This window comes from Hemitrygon akajei, chromosome 31, assembly GCF_048418815.1.
Source record: "Hemitrygon akajei chromosome 31, sHemAka1.3, whole genome shotgun sequence".
NCBI lineage: Eukaryota > Metazoa > Chordata > Chondrichthyes > Myliobatiformes > Dasyatidae > Hemitrygon > Hemitrygon akajei.
Genome location: NC_133154.1, coordinates 29,119,238 through 29,134,936, shown reverse-complemented (window position 1 = coordinate 29,134,936; position 15,699 = coordinate 29,119,238). Strand labels below are relative to the sequence as shown.

Sequence of the window (15,699 nt, the reverse complement as noted above, 5' to 3'; positions counted from 1 at the left end):
CAAACAAAATCTAAAAGCAAAATCACAAACAGTAGTTCGAGAAATAGAACTCGTATGATTGAACACTGAGTGCTCGGCACAAGGCCCTCAAGTACAGACTTTCCATGAAGGAATGCAGCAGGCAATATTTGATAGTCTGGGTCTGTAAGGGACAGTGGCAGATAACCATACCCCAAGATATTGAAGGGCTGGATCTTGGATGCCTGCTGCAGTTCAGTCAGGACCATGACAATATCGCAACAGATCCCTAGTAGTGAGTGACAGAGAGGTTCTTTGGGGTGTTATGCTATACAACAGTAGGATCCTTGGAGTGAGCTCCAGCTTGAGCCCTCATCCAGGGGGTTAGAGGTTTCTATATAGAAAATAAACGGATCACTGGAAGTGCTTTTGAGGCTTGGATCTAATGCAGGGATTTGGGGAGATTATATGTTGAATTACAGATTCCTAGGAGTAAGGTATAGGCCATAATCTATTCAAGGTATTCAGAGGGAGTATAAATAAAATAACAGATCCCCAGTAGTGATTTAGATGCTGGGTTACAATCCATGGTGTCAGGGATTGCTATATACTGTAGGTAACAAATCCCACTGAGTAATATTAAAGTTCAGGATCGACTCTCGGGACTCAGGATTGAGATGTAGTTGTTTTGATGATGTGCTCTTTTATTTGCCTGTTCCGTTTACTGTCATTCAATCAGTGTGTCATTCCCTTGCACTGAATTTGTAAATATTTTGGGAAGGTCTGTCAGATATCAGTAACCGAGGACCCTACTGCCACCAAACAGAAGATGGAGAAACCCTTGCAGCTGGTTTACAACATAGATGAGAAGCTGGTACTTAACCCAAAGGCTCTGAAGGTCCTCCAGTCCATCGACGATCCAATGGTTGTTGTGGCTGTGGTTGGTGCTGCTCGTACAGGGAGGTCCTACCTCATGAACTTTCTCACGGGAGACAAGAATGGTAAGGGCAGTGGCTGTAAAATTCCACCTCTAACCTTTCAACTCTCTTTACTATCTGTCTTGCAGAAATTATTCTGAGACCTGGGAAAGTTTATCACTCACTCTCACTCTTTCTTTTCTCCCCCTCCCCCTCTGCAGGATTCTCAGTGGATTCAACCGTCCAGGCTCACACCAAAGGGATCTGGATGTGATGTCGATCCCTGCCTCAGAGACCAAATGAGGTCCTCCTGTTGTTGGACACTGAGGGTCTGGGAAATCCTGAGAAGGTCAGTCCACTCCTTCTCAACTATCCCCCTCCTCAGAACAGTGGTTTCTTTACCAAATAAGTAACCCACAGACAGAGGAATGATCTACAGACCAGAGTTCAAATCCCTCCACAGGCAGTGCAGACATTTAAATGCTGTTTACAATATCAATTTAAATTAAAAATTAATTAATTTGTTACATAATTAACTAAGATTGTCATCCCAGGTTCATGCTGAGCTTCAGGGAGGAATTCTGCCATATTTTCCATTGGAACTGCATGTGGTCTAAGCTCATCACCTACTCCAAGTTTCCTATCTCACTCACACCATTTCCTATCCCCAACCTCCCAAATGAAAAGGATGTTAAAGTACCATGATAGTGTGATCTCCCCCAGCACTGTGGTGGTGAGCAGTGGTGGAGACTCGGTCTGTAAGGCTTCCCTTGGCCATACATCTGCCACTGGTGGCATTGACAGGAAGGATGCTGTGGAGTGAAGCCTCACCCACCAACCTTTGTAAATACTGAGCAAGAAATTTCCAGAAATGGGATGGTTATCTGTTAGACTGATCTCTGAGCAAGAGCTCTCACTAACTGGTTGTCCATCTTACCTGCAGGGAGACATTGACAATGATCGCTCCATCTACTCACTGGCTATCCTTCTGAGCAGCATCCTCATTTACAATGGTCAAAGAAACATGGACCAGCAATCCCTGCAAGACCTACAGTATCCTTCACTGGTGTCTCTCAATCCTTCTCTTTCAGGGTGATATCTCAAAAGTGACCAGTGTCCCTCAGTGCCTCTCTCTTGGGTATAACTGCACAGTGACTGATGTGTCTCAGTCCCACTGTCTTGGGGAGATATTGTACACTGATCAGATTATCTCAGCCCCGGTCTCTGTCAGTGGGATATCTGTGCATGGACTGATGTTTTTCTATCCCTTTCTTTTGGCATATATCTGTATACTGACCATTGTCTCTCAATCACAGAGTCATTAAGTTATACAGCAGGGAAGGCATCCCTTCAGCCATGCTTGTCCATACGGACTAAAATGTATTCTCAAGCTGATCCCATTTTCCAGCAAGTTCCCATATCCCTCGGAATTCTCATCATCTTCATACCTGTCCACATACTTCATAAATGTGGCTAATGTACATGCCTCACCCAATTCCTCTGCTGGCTGGTTCAATATAATCACCACCATTTGTGTATAAAAATACATTGCAGGTTCTTATTAATCATTTCATTCTAACCATAATATTATATCCTGTAGTTTTCATTTCCCCAACCTTGCAAACAAAGACCACTGACCCTATGAATGCCCTTCATGATTTTGTTATTACAGCTGTGAGATCACCCCTCAATTTTCTGTGCTCCAAAGAATAAAGGACAAGGTGTCTAACCTCTCAGTTCCATGACTCCTGGCAACATCCTTCTAAATGTTTCTTTATTCTCTTTCTGGTTTAATCACATCCTTGCTACAACCACATGACCAGGACTGTACACAGTACTCCCAGGTGTGACCGTACCAATGCTTTGTTCAATCGGAGTGCAACCACCCACTTCAAACTTACTGCGTTAACTGATGAAGGACACCTGTCAAAAACTTTCTTCACACCCCCATCCTCTTCTTGTGACTGCCCTTTAAGGGAACCATGCACTTTGCTCCAAGGTCCTTCTGTTGTACAAAGATATCGAGAACTTTTGTATTCAAAAGTACTACAATGAATAGTACTTCCAAAATGTAACTCTACGTACTTATCTGAATTCCATTTGACATTTCTGAGCCCAGCTGACCAAGATGGCACTGCACTTGCTGGTACTCCTCTTCACTGTCCACTGTGACAGTGAAATAATCCTTGAGAACTGTGCCCATCTCTAGCAGTTCCACAAATACATTTCCATCTTTCAGGGGTCTTATTTCCCCAAGTTACTCTTCTTTCATTAATATATTTGTAAAGTCACTTAGAATTCAACATAGAAATTTTCTTAGCTAAAGTCACTTAATTCTCCCTTTTGCCCTGCAAATTTCCATCTTGAGTTTACTCTGGCATTCAATGATTTACTTGATCCCAGCTGTCTGCATCTAAATCATACACCTCCTGTGTTCTTGATCAAAATTACAATATTCCTTGAAATACTGAGTTCTCAAGTAACTGCAGCTTTGCCTTTTACTCATCGCAACCCTCACTCTCAGCGAGAAATCTGTACAAAGACATGCGTCTCTTCGTCACCCTCTTTCTGAGGGGGAGATCTGTATTCTGGTCAGTGTTTCAGTCCATCTTGCCAAGAGGGAGATCTGTACACTAGCCAGCGTTTCAGTCTGTTTTGCTGAGTAGGAGATCTGTACACTGACCATTGTTTCAGTCCATCAAGCTCAGTGGGATATCTGTACACTGACCCGTATCTGTCAGTCTGTCTCTCTCATTTAGATATCTCCATAATGACAAGCATCTCTCAGTCACACTCTCTCTGAGGGAGAGATCTGTGCACTGACCAGTGGTTCACTGAGAGGGAGATCACTGTCTGTCTGTCTGTCCTTGCCTTTCTCTGTTGATCTGTCTCTCTCTGTCTGTCTGTCTGTCTGTCTCTCTCTCTGTGTCTGTCTGTCTCATCTGTACACTGACTAGAGTCTTTCAGTATCTCTGTCTCAGGGGCAGATCTTTATAGTAACTGACATACCTCACTACATTCCTGCCAACCCTTCAATCCTTTATCCTTGATGTTGCTCCCAGTTTTGTCACTGAACTGTCTAAGCGAATCCAGATGAAGTCCCAGCCCGATGGCTGTAATAGTTGGAACTTTGTCCGTTTCTTCCCTGAATTTGTCTGGTTGATTCGTGATTTGACTCTGAGAATGAAGATTGATGGAAAACCTGTGACTCCAAATGAGTACCTGGAGTACATTCTGAAATTGAAGGACAGTGAGTATGTGGCAGTGCCGGTCTCTGAGGAAATAGGGGGACTTGGAAAGGGGCCAGAGAAGGGAGGGAGCACTGAAGTCAGTGTGTGAAAGGGTGGTGGAGGAAGGGGCAAACTATTACCTTCGAGAATCTGTGCACACACACTCCAGGGTCTCCCAGCCCCTTCACACCTCTCATTACCCACTTACTCTGCATTCCTCTGCCCTGTTCACATTCACATTACCTCACAATTTTCTGCAATTACTTAATACCAAAGTACACATTGTCTGGTTTGATGGTATAAATGCACCTTTCTGACAATTCCTTCCCATCAGAATTTCATCTGATTGGCAGGTGCCGCTCTCAATTAATATGACCCTCAGCTACACTGTATGACACCAATGTCACATCATTCCTCTCCATGATCCAACTGCAATGCACTCAATGCCCCTCCCACAAATCCTGTCCCTCACCATCACACCTCGCAAACTGCCTCCCCTCTATTTCCTTCCTGTCTTTCTCCTATTCCTCCCCACAGCCCTGTGGGTAACAGTCACCATGTTGGCAATGGGAGAACAGACCCATTAAGGGTGATTCCCGTTTTGTTTTACAGGTGAGATCAGTGAACAGGACAAGAAATATAATGAAATCCGCAGGTGTATCCGCAATCATTTTCCCTCACGTCGCTGCTTTGCATTTCCCTTTCCCACAAACCCAAATAATATTGAGCAGCTCCAGGAATTGGAGGATAAGGATCTGGATGAGGATTTCATCAAGGAACGGCAGAACCTCATCAATTACATTCACACCCACAAGAAAGTCAAGAGAGTTGTTGGGGGTCAGCTGGTCACAGGCAGGAGTGAGTAACCGGGCAAAACCTCACCACTTCTCTTCAGTATAACACACCTACCTGGCATGGGAAATTCTGCAGATGTTGGAAATCCAAAGTACCACACACAAAATGCTGGAGGAACTCAGCAGGCCAAGCAACATTTATGGAAAAGAATAAACAGTTGACATTTCATGCCAAGACCCTTCATCAGGACTGAAAAAGGAGGGGAGGAATCAGAATAAGAAGATGGGGGGGGGGGAGGAGGAAAAAAGTTGGCAGGTGATAGGTGAAACTGGGAGGGGGGAAGGGTGAAGAAAGGAGCTGGGAAGTGGATTGGTGAAAGAGATGAAGGCAGGAGAAGAGTGAATCTGATAAGAGAGGACTGAAGACCATGGAAGAAATGGAAGGGGTTAGTGCACCAGATGGAGTTGATGGGCAGGTGAGAAGAGAAGGTGTGAGAGGGAAGCAAGAATGGGGACTGTTGAAGGAGATGGGTGGGGATGGGAATTACTGGAGTTCAAGAAATCAATGTTCATGCAATCATGTTGAGCACATTCACTCAATCCACCAAAAAAAGCAGGATTTCCTTGTGACCAGCTATTTCAATTGTACTTCCCGTTACATTCCAACAAGTCTGTGCATGGCCTCTTTTGCCACGATGAGGCCAGGGTCTATTCTCTCTGGGTAGTCTCCAACCTCATGGCATGAACATGGATTTCTCAAACTTCTTACCTGCCCATCCCCTCCCTCTGCTGCTCTATCCTTCCCTTTTTGCCATGATCTTCAGTCATCTACTATCACATCACCCCCTACTTCAGCCTTTTATCATTTTCACCTATTGACTTCCCAATTCTTTACTTCACCTCCTCCTCCTCTCCTGGTTTCACCTATCACCTACCACCTTGGACTTCTTCCTCCTTCTCCCCCACATTCTTATCCTGATTTCCCTCTTTCCTTTCCAGGTGAAGGGTCTTGGCCTGAAACACTCACCTGGAATGGGAATATACTATCAGTCTACAGGAATGTGGACAGTGGGATTAAATGGGAAGGGATTTGGATGCCTTTGGAATTGTGTACAAGGGAAGTGAATGGGAAACCGTTGAGATCTCATTGCAAGTGTGGACAATGGAAGTGAATGGGAATGAGTGGGATGGTGTGGGATGCCAGCAAGTGTGTTGAGGGTAGGATGAAAGAGATAGAGTTCACTACGAGTGAATGGGGAGGTGTGGGGTTCTATTGAATGGGAAAGGGGTGGGGTCTCATTGGGAGTATGACTGATAGGAGAGAATTGCAGAGGGTGGGATCCCATTGGAAGTGAATGAGAATGGGTTGGGTACCTTGTGATATGGAGAGTGGGAATTGAGGGTGTGATCAGATCCCCAGGTACTTATCTCCAGAAACTTCCCACACAGGATTTGTTGAATTGATCAAGGTGTATGTGGGTATGATGGCGGATGGGGTCCTACCATGTGTGGAGAGCTGTGTCGCCAAATTAATGGAGGTGGAAAACCAAGCAGCATTAGATGAAGCCCTGAAATTCTATGATGAAGGAATGAAAAAATTCTCAGAATCTAACTGTCCTACTATGAGCAAACTCACAGAGTATTACAATATGAAGAGTACAGAGGCATTCAATATCTTCTTCAAAAGATCCATGAACAACAGTGGCAAACACATTGAACAGCTGGAGGTGAGCTTCTAATGTTCAGTGATTAGCAATTGTCTCATCTCCGAACAAGAGTCTCAGGATCCAACCCTTATAGACATAGACTGAGAAACAGAGTGCATAGATATCATCATGAACATGAGGGACCGAGAGACACTAGATAGTATAGTTCACTTCCTGAGTGAGAGTGGCGGAGAGTCACCAGTTTGTATACAGGTCACTCTCAATCAGTGTATAGATCTCTCCCTGAGAGAGGGAAACTCAGAGATACAGTCAGTATGCAGATCTCTCCATGACAGAGAGAGAGCGACTCAGAGATATAATTAGTGTACAGATCTCTCCCTGAGGGAGATGGACTGAGAGACAGTCAATGTACAGATCTCTCCCTGAGAGAGCAACTCAGAGATCCAGTTTGTGTGCAGATGTTTCCCTGAGAGACAGCAACTCAGAGAAGTAGTTGGTGTCCAGTTAAACCCCTAAGAGAGAGGGACTGCGAGACACCGGTCAGCGTACAATACTTTTGTTTCCTAGTTTACTGTACACCTTTCCTCCATTCCCAGGAGACAATGAGTTCTACTTACAAGTCTTTAATGGCCAAGATCAAGAAAAAGTCAGAGGAGGAATGTGAGTCACATCTTAAAAAAGTAATGTCATCAGTAATAGGAAACCTGAGATCTGGACATTACCGGAAAGCTGGTAGTTTCCAGGAGCTGAAGAAGGATCTTGATAAGGCCATCAAGGAGTATGAAAAAAAGACCAAGGACGAGATGGAGGTGTGTTCAATATTTTACAGCAAGGCATTTACTTTTCAAGTCTCATAGCTTCTCCTTCCTCTGCCTTACATGAATTCAGAAAATTGCCCCCTCTGCCTCCTTCCATTCTCCCAACAAAAGCTAATATGATTTCCACTCTCCGTAACATCTGGAACGGGATTAACTGGGTGGAGTGAGTCTGTGATTGGGAAACCAGTTATGGTGGGTTATGGGAGGAGTTTCATTGGGTGGGGTTTGTCAGTGATGGAGCTAGTGTCTGTGGGACTGTAGTAAGAAGTTTAAGTGGGTGGTGTTCGTCAGTGATAGGGGCAAGTTCTTGTGGGACTATGAGAGGGGATTCTATGGGTGGAGAGGGTTTGTGATGGGGAGATATTCGTGGCATGTGGGAGGGAATTCAGTGGCTGGAAAGTCAGTAATGGGGCAGAGTATTTATGGGCTGTAGGAATTATCTTTTAACACTAGTTTTCAAGAGTCTTCCAATCTCTTACTTAAAAATCCTAACTCTCTGCTTCCACTGTGCTTCAATGGAGAGAATTCCAAAAACCAATCTTGCATTGAGAGAAAAATGCTTGTACCATATCTCCGTTGATACAGCTACCTGTATATCTAACTCAGCTTTGCGACACATGACCTTCCCCCATATCCAGTCTGTGACTCCTAGTTCTGGGCTTTCCCACAGAAGTGTCTAGGCCCTGCCTGTCCTACCTTCCATAAAAAAGGTAATCTGTCCTTCCAGGTATCAGTCCAGGAACTCATCTTTAAACTGCATCCAGTGTGTTAAGTGTTAAAGGAGACCTTTTACATATTTCAGATGTAATCTCACCAAAACCTGATATAAGAGAAGTATTTCCCTTCTACTTTTGTTACAAACTCTCTCTCCCACTTACTTGCACACAATATTTTGTGAATCTGGGACACCCAGATCCCCCAATATCTCAGAACTTCACAAATTCTCCCATTTGGATAATATGCTTTTATTTACCTATCTGACCTATTGGATATTTGTATTATCCCATATCGTGCTCGATTTGCCTGATCCTGTTCATTCACAGAACCCATCTCTCTACTCTTCGTCATCTCTGTATGTCGTTCTTACAACTTACCCTTGTGTAATTTCAAAAAAAATCTGCCTTCATTCAAGTCCACGGTATAAATTGTACATAGTCTCCAGTTGTGGTTTTACCAATTTCCTGTACATTGGTAAGAAGAGTTTTCTAATTGTGTGTCAATACCCGGCACTAGACTTTTGATGGTGAGAACCTGTCTCTGGTCTCTTGTGGACTGTTGTGATGGGAGAGAGCTGGACGTGAATAATCGTATCTCCTCTTTTCTGTAGGGGTGGGCTGTTCTCACCCACTTCCTGGAACAGGAAAAACCTTGTCTAGACCATGTACAGGAAATGGACAGCCGGCTGACCAAGGAACAAATGCGTGTCTCAGGTGAGAAAATAAACAAAATGTTCAAAATATTCTGGTCAGGGTGTATCTGCAGATTTAAAATAAGCTCTTCAAGTCTGAAAACTAAAAGTGTGAAACACACCTGCTGGGTACTTCACCTCGGTGTTCATCAGAAAGACCAAAGTCATAGTGAGAACAGGGAGGGGTATGCTGATGTTCTTGGACATGTTCCTGTTAAGAAGTTGGTTTGTGTGTCTCAAAGACCATAAATGGAAGGCCAGAGTGGAGTGCCCAAGAGGAGGTAGTAGTGGTCATCAGTTGGTAATCCTTACTGAAGAGATATAGGTGCAGAGACAACAGGATTTGGCATATGATGTAATTGGAACCCTAACATAAATACCAACATATTAATCCTTTATTGTGCACTGTTCATGTACTTTTGAAATGTATAGACTATATGTCTTTGCCCTATACTGTTCTGCTGCCACACAACAACAAATTCACATCATATGTTGGTGATAATAAACCTGATTCTGAATTCCAAATTCACTGAAGTGTCAGTACATGGAGGAGAAGTGAAAGTCCTTGTTGAGGACAGAGTGCTCCACTTCAGAGAGAGGAAGATCAGACAGGGTATTGAAGACATGGCAGGAAGTTGAGTAGGGGTCAGGGGTGGGTAGAGGGTTGGAGAGATTATAGCAAGTGGTGGGATGAGAAAAGGAGGACTCAGAGGGGGAAGGGGCTGGGGATATTGTACGATGATTCCTCTCATCCTACTTCCTGAAATAATTCTATCGCACATGTGGGCAGGGTCCATGTGCCAGCACTTTAACTAGCACTTTAATAGGCTGGAGGACATCCCATTTCCAAGATTTGTTCTGACTGTTGTGAGAGACATAGAGGGGGAGCAGATGGAGTTTCTCCTCCCTAACGCTTGTGGACAAAGTTCACATTTGTCTCTTCTGTCAGGAGTATAACTGGGGGCCGATCAAGGAGTGGAGGGGATTGAGAAGGAGGACTCTTATCCAAGAGTTTAAATATGCTGTTGTTGATTGCATGTATATTTGTGAAGAATAATCTGAGAAATATCTAAAAAAATGACTTTTTAGAAACAAAACGGGTTGAACAGTGTTCTCCTCCTTTAAAGAATGGGATTTCACTCTCTCCACTATTGATCTGACCTCACCTGCATTTCTTCCATTTCCTCTGCAACTTCTGCTATCTCCAAAGGGATCATACCACTAAATGTATCTTTACCGTCCCTCCCTCTGCTTTCCGCAGGATTGCTCCCTTCATGGTTTCCTTATCCATTCATCTCCCCCACACACAAATATCTCCCTCCCAGCACTTAACCCTGCAAGCAGGCTAAATGCTACACCTACCCATACACTGCCTCCATCATCTCCATTTGGGCCCTAAACAGTCCTTCCAGGTGAGACAACACTGCACCTGCAAATCTGCTGGAGTCGTCTATTGTGTCCGGTGCTCCTGATGTAGCCTCTACATTGGTGAGACCCATTGTAAACTGGGTGACCACTTTGTCGAGCACCTCTGCATCATCCTCCACAAGTGGGATTTCCTAGTGGCCAAACATTTTAATTACAAATCTCATTCCCATTCCAACATATTGGTTGATGGCCTCCTCTCGTGCCAAGAAGACGCCATGCTCAGGGTAGCAGAACACCACCTTATATTCCATTTGGGAAGCCTCCTACCTGATAGCAGGAATATTGATTTTTCCTTCTGCTAAACAAATTTCCCACCACTCCTTTCTCTATTCCCCACTCTGATATTTTACTACTTCACACCTGCCTATTACTACCCCCCGGGTTCCCTCCTCCACCCCTTTCTCCGATAATTCACTTTCCTCTCCTATCAAATTGCTTGCTCTCCAGCCCAGAAACTTCCCCACACATCTCAATTCACCTATCACCTTCCAGCTAGTATCTTCCCTTCCCCCCACTTTTTTATTCTGGCATCTTCTCCCTTCCTCCTCAGTCCTGAAATCGGGACTCAGGTGAAACGTTGACTGTCTATTCGTTTCCATAGATGCTGCCTGACTTGCTGAGTTCCTGCAGTATTTTCTGTGAGTTGTATTAGATTGAACAGTGAGTGAAGCTCCCTCTCAATGTCCTGTCACACATACCTCGAGAAATGACCGCTTCACCACTCTCTGCACGGACTAACCAATTCATCCTCTGCCCCTTTTGTCAGCTTTGGAAGAGGAGCTCTCAAGAGTGAAACAGCAGGTGGAGAAGATGAAGCAGGAGAGGAAGGCAGCTGAAGAACACAGGAATAAAGAGATCATGGAGCAGATCAAGAAAAAGTTTGAGAAGGGTAAACAGTACAGTGTGGAGGAGCTGAAGGAAGCCATGGAGCATATGAGGAGTGAGATGGAGAAATATGAAATTGAAGGCAGGAAGGAGGATGCAGAAAGGGCTCAGCAGATGTACGAGTACCTGGAGAAAAAATATGAAGCAACATCAGAATGGAGTTTCATGAAATTCATAAAGGAAAATGCCCCTAAGATTCTTGATGTGGTGGTAACTGTGGCAAAATTAATTATATTAAAATCAGTAAAGTAATTAAAAAAGATGCGTACATTTAGAAATGTGTCCACAGCACCAATCCTGTGACATCCCTAATAGCTTCCAACTCCACCTCCCCCCCCCCCACCAACATGCTGATCAATGAAGTGGACCCCAAATATTGTCCACCCCCCACATTCCTCATCCAATCCCCAGCCTGATATTGGGGTGCACATGCTGGAAGATTTAAAGCAGGGTGGGGAATTTTACCCTGGTTTATCCAGAGATTCCAGCTGGTGAACCACAGGGATGTGAATGAGATCATCATTTTCCCATCACCCAGTGTAATATTCCCATTCACTAAATCCCCCCTCACACAGCCCATGGACATTCTTTCTAATCACTGACTGTCCCCACCCAATGAACCTCCTCCCACATCCCCTGGACACTCCCCAATCACAAACTTCTACCATCCACCAAACAGTCTCCTACAGCTCACGGACATTCCCTCCAATAACCAATGCCCCTCCCACGGAATCCCCTTGCACACTCCATGTACAGCTGTATATGCTCCATGTATATGCTCTCCAATAACCAGCTCTCCTCACCCATTGAACCCACTTCACAATCTCACAGAATGTCTTCCTCATCAACTCCTCCACCTACTGAATCCCCTTGCACAGCCCACAGACGCTCTTCCCAATTACTAACTCTCCCCACCCACTAAATCCCCTTGGCCCACAGACACTCTCCCCAATCACTAATCTTCTTTCACAATGCACCAGCATTTCCCCATCCAATGAATCCCCTCCCACAGCCCATGGACATTTACCCATCTCTGACCCCCCCAACCCACCCACTGAATTTTCTCTTGCAGTCTACAGATACTCTCCCCAACCTACTGTATTCCCTCCCACAGCCTAAAGACACGCTCCCTCACCCATTGTCTCTCCCCAACCAATTAAATTCCATCCCACAGTCCATGGATATTCACCCTCATCCATTGACTCTCCTCTTGCAGCCTACAGCACTCTCCCCAACCCATTGAATTCCCTCTCGTAGTCCATGGACATTTTCCCCTAACACTTCCCCCACCCCCCACACACCTACTGAATCCTCTATTTTGTATTTGATACAGTGCACGAAAAACACGACACACAATAATTTTAACTTTTCTTGATTAACCATGATTAGTTCAAACACAACAAAGCTTTAGCATGTAGTTTCAAACAATTCCGGTTACTTTTTAGACTCACAACCTCTACTTGTGTTCATACATTACCTGCTCCAGGTGAACATGCCTAGATTTCAATGCAGTGAGTTCTTATCTGAGACAGGGTTGTGGACATTTCTTCTGCAGTTGTTGGACTCCAGAGTTACCACCACCAAATATCTCCTCATGCACATTTTATGCATTCTGTACTCTGCCTAGTTATTGGTAGCTAATTATGAAGCTACATGTCCAGTTCTTATCCATGCTTTTTCTATCCTCTCCTATACCTGTCCACACTGTACCTCAATTACTTGAACAATGGGATTGAGTTTAAGAGCCGAGAGGTAATGTTATAGCTATATAGGACCCTGGTCAGATCCCACTTGGTGTACTGTGCTCAGTTTGGTCACCTCACAATAGGAAGGATGTGGGAAGTATAGAAAAGGTGTAGAGGAGATTTACAAGGATTTTGCCTGGATTGGGGAGCTTGCCTTACTAGAACATGTTGAGTGAACTTGGCCTTTTCTCCTTGGAGCGACGGAGGATGAGAGGTGACCTGATAGAGGTGTATAAGATGATGAGAGGTGTATAATATCACGTGGATAGTCAGAGGCTTTTTCCCAGGGCTGAAGTGGCTAGCACGAAAGAACATAGTTTTAAGGTGCTTGAAAGTAGGTACAGAGGAGATGTGAGGTGCAAGTTTTTTTGCGCAGAGAGTGGTGAGTGCATGGATTAGGCTGCTGGCAATGGTGGTGGACACGGATACGATAGGGTCTTTTAAGACCTTCCCCCATATCCAGTCTGTGACTCCTAGTTCTGGGCTTTCCCACAGAAGTGTCTAGGCCCTGCCTGTCCTACCTTCCATAAAAAAGGTAATCTGTCCTTCCAGGTATCAGTCCAGGAACTCATCTTTAAACTGCATCCAGTGTGTTAAGTGTTAAAGGAGACCTTTTACATATTTCAGATGTAATCTCACCAAAACCTGATATAAGAGAAGTATTTCCCTTCTACTTTTGTTACAAACTCTCTCTCCCACTTACTTGCACACAACATTTTGTGAATCTGGGACACCCAGATCCCCCAATATCTCAGAACTTCACAAATTCTCCCATTTGGATAATATGCTTTTATTTACCTATCTGACCTATTGGATATTTGTATTATCCCATATCGTGCTCGATTTGCCTGATCCTGTTCATTCACAGAACCCATCTCTCTACTCTTCGTCATCTCTGTATGTCGTTCTTACAACTTACCCTTGTGTAATTTCAAAAAAAATCTGCCTTCATTCAAGTCCACGGTATAAATTGTACATAGTCTCCAGTTGTGGTTTTACCAATTTCCTGTACATTGGTAAGAAGAGTTTTCTAATTGTGTGTCAATACCCGGCACTAGACTTTTGATGGTGAGAACCTGTCTCTGGTCTCTTGTGGACTGTTGTGATGGGAGAGAGCTGGACGTGAATAATCGTATCTCCTCTTTTCTGTAGGGGTGGGCTGTTCTCACCCACTTCCTGGAACAGGAAAAACCTTGTCTAGACCATGTACAGGAAATGGACAGCCGGCTGACCAAGGAACAAATGCGTGTCTCAGGTGAGAAAATAAACAAAATGTTCAAAATATTCTGGTCAGGGTGTATCTGCAGATTTAAAATAAGCTCTTCAAGTCTGAAAACTAAAAGTGTGAAACACACCTGCTGGGTACTTCACCTCGGTGTTCATCAGAAAGACCAAAGTCATAGTGAGAACAGGGAGGGGTATGCTGATGTTCTTGGACATGTTCCTGTTAAGAAGTTGGTTTGTGTGTCTCGAAGACCATAAATGGAAGGCCAGAGTGGAGTGCCCAAGAGGAGGTAGTAGTGGTCATCAGTTGGTAATCCTTACTGAAGAGATATAGGTGCAGAGACAACAGGATTTGGCATATGATGTAATTGGAACCCTAACATAAATACCAACATATTAATCCTTTATTGTGCACTGTTCATGTACTTTTGAAATGTATAGACTATATGTCTTTGCCCTATACTGTTCTGCTGCCACACAACAACAAATTCACATCATATGTTGGTGATAATAAACCTGATTCTGAATTCCAAATTCACTGAAGTGTCAGTACATGGAGGAGAAGTGAAAGTCCTTGTTGAGGACAGAGTGCTCCACTTCAGAGAGAGGAAGATCAGACAGGGTATTGAAGACATGGCAGGAAGTTGAGTAGGGGTCAGGGGTGGGTAGAGGGTTGGAGAGATTATAGCAAGTGGTGGGATGAGAAAAGGAGGACTCAGAGGGGGAAGGGGCTGGGGATATTGTACGATGATTCCTCTCATCCTACTTCCTGAAATAATTCTATCGCACATGTGGGCAGGGTCCATGTGCCAGCACTTTAACTAGCACTTTAATAGGCTGGAGGACATCCCATTTCCAAGATTTGTTCTGACTGTTGTGAGAGACATAGAGGGGGAGCAGATGGAGTTTCTCCTCCCTAACGCTTGTGGACAAAGTTCACATTTGTCTCTTCTGTCAGGAGTATAACTGGGGGCCGATCAAGGAGTGGAGGGGATTGAGAAGGAGGACTCTTATCCAAGAGTTTAAATATGCTGTTGTTGATTGCATGTATATTTGTGAAGAATAATCTGAGAAATATCTAAAAAAATGACTTTTTAGAAACAAAACGGGTTGAACAGTGTTCTCCTCCTTTAAAGAATGGGATTTCACTCTCTCCACTATTGATCTGACCTCACCTGCATTTCTTCCATTTCCTCTGCAACTTCTGCTATCTCCAAAGGGATCATACCACTAAATGTATCTTTACCGTCCCTCCCTCTGCTTTCCGCAGGATTGCTCCCTTCATGGTTTCCTTATCCATTCATCTCCCCCACACACAAATATCTCCCTCCCAGCACTTAACCCTGCAAGCAGGCTAAATGCTACACCTACCCATACACTGCCTCCATCATCTCCATTTGGGCCCTAAACAGTCCTTCCAGGTGAGACAACACTGCACCTGCAAATCTGCTGGAGTCGTCTATTGTGTCCGGTGCTCCTGATGTAGCCTCTACATTGGTGAGACCCATTGTAAACTGGGTGACCACTTTGTCGAGCACCTCTGCATCATCCTCCACAAGTGGGATTTCCTAGTGGCCAAACATTTTAATTACAAATCTCATTCCCATTCCAACATATTGGTTGAT

The 15,699-nt window shown here is 44.3% G+C and overlaps 1 protein-coding gene and 1 pseudogene across 1 annotated transcript in view; one reads left to right on the top strand and one right to left on the bottom strand.

Annotated features, from left to right (window-relative positions):
* LOC140719013 (guanylate-binding protein 1-like) overlaps nt 1-15,699 on the bottom strand; it is a 637,966-nt gene that overhangs the window by 386,456 nt on the left and 235,811 nt on the right. The window lies entirely within an intron of this gene.
* LOC140718979 (guanylate-binding protein 1-like) lies at nt 755-4,971 on the top strand (annotated as a pseudogene).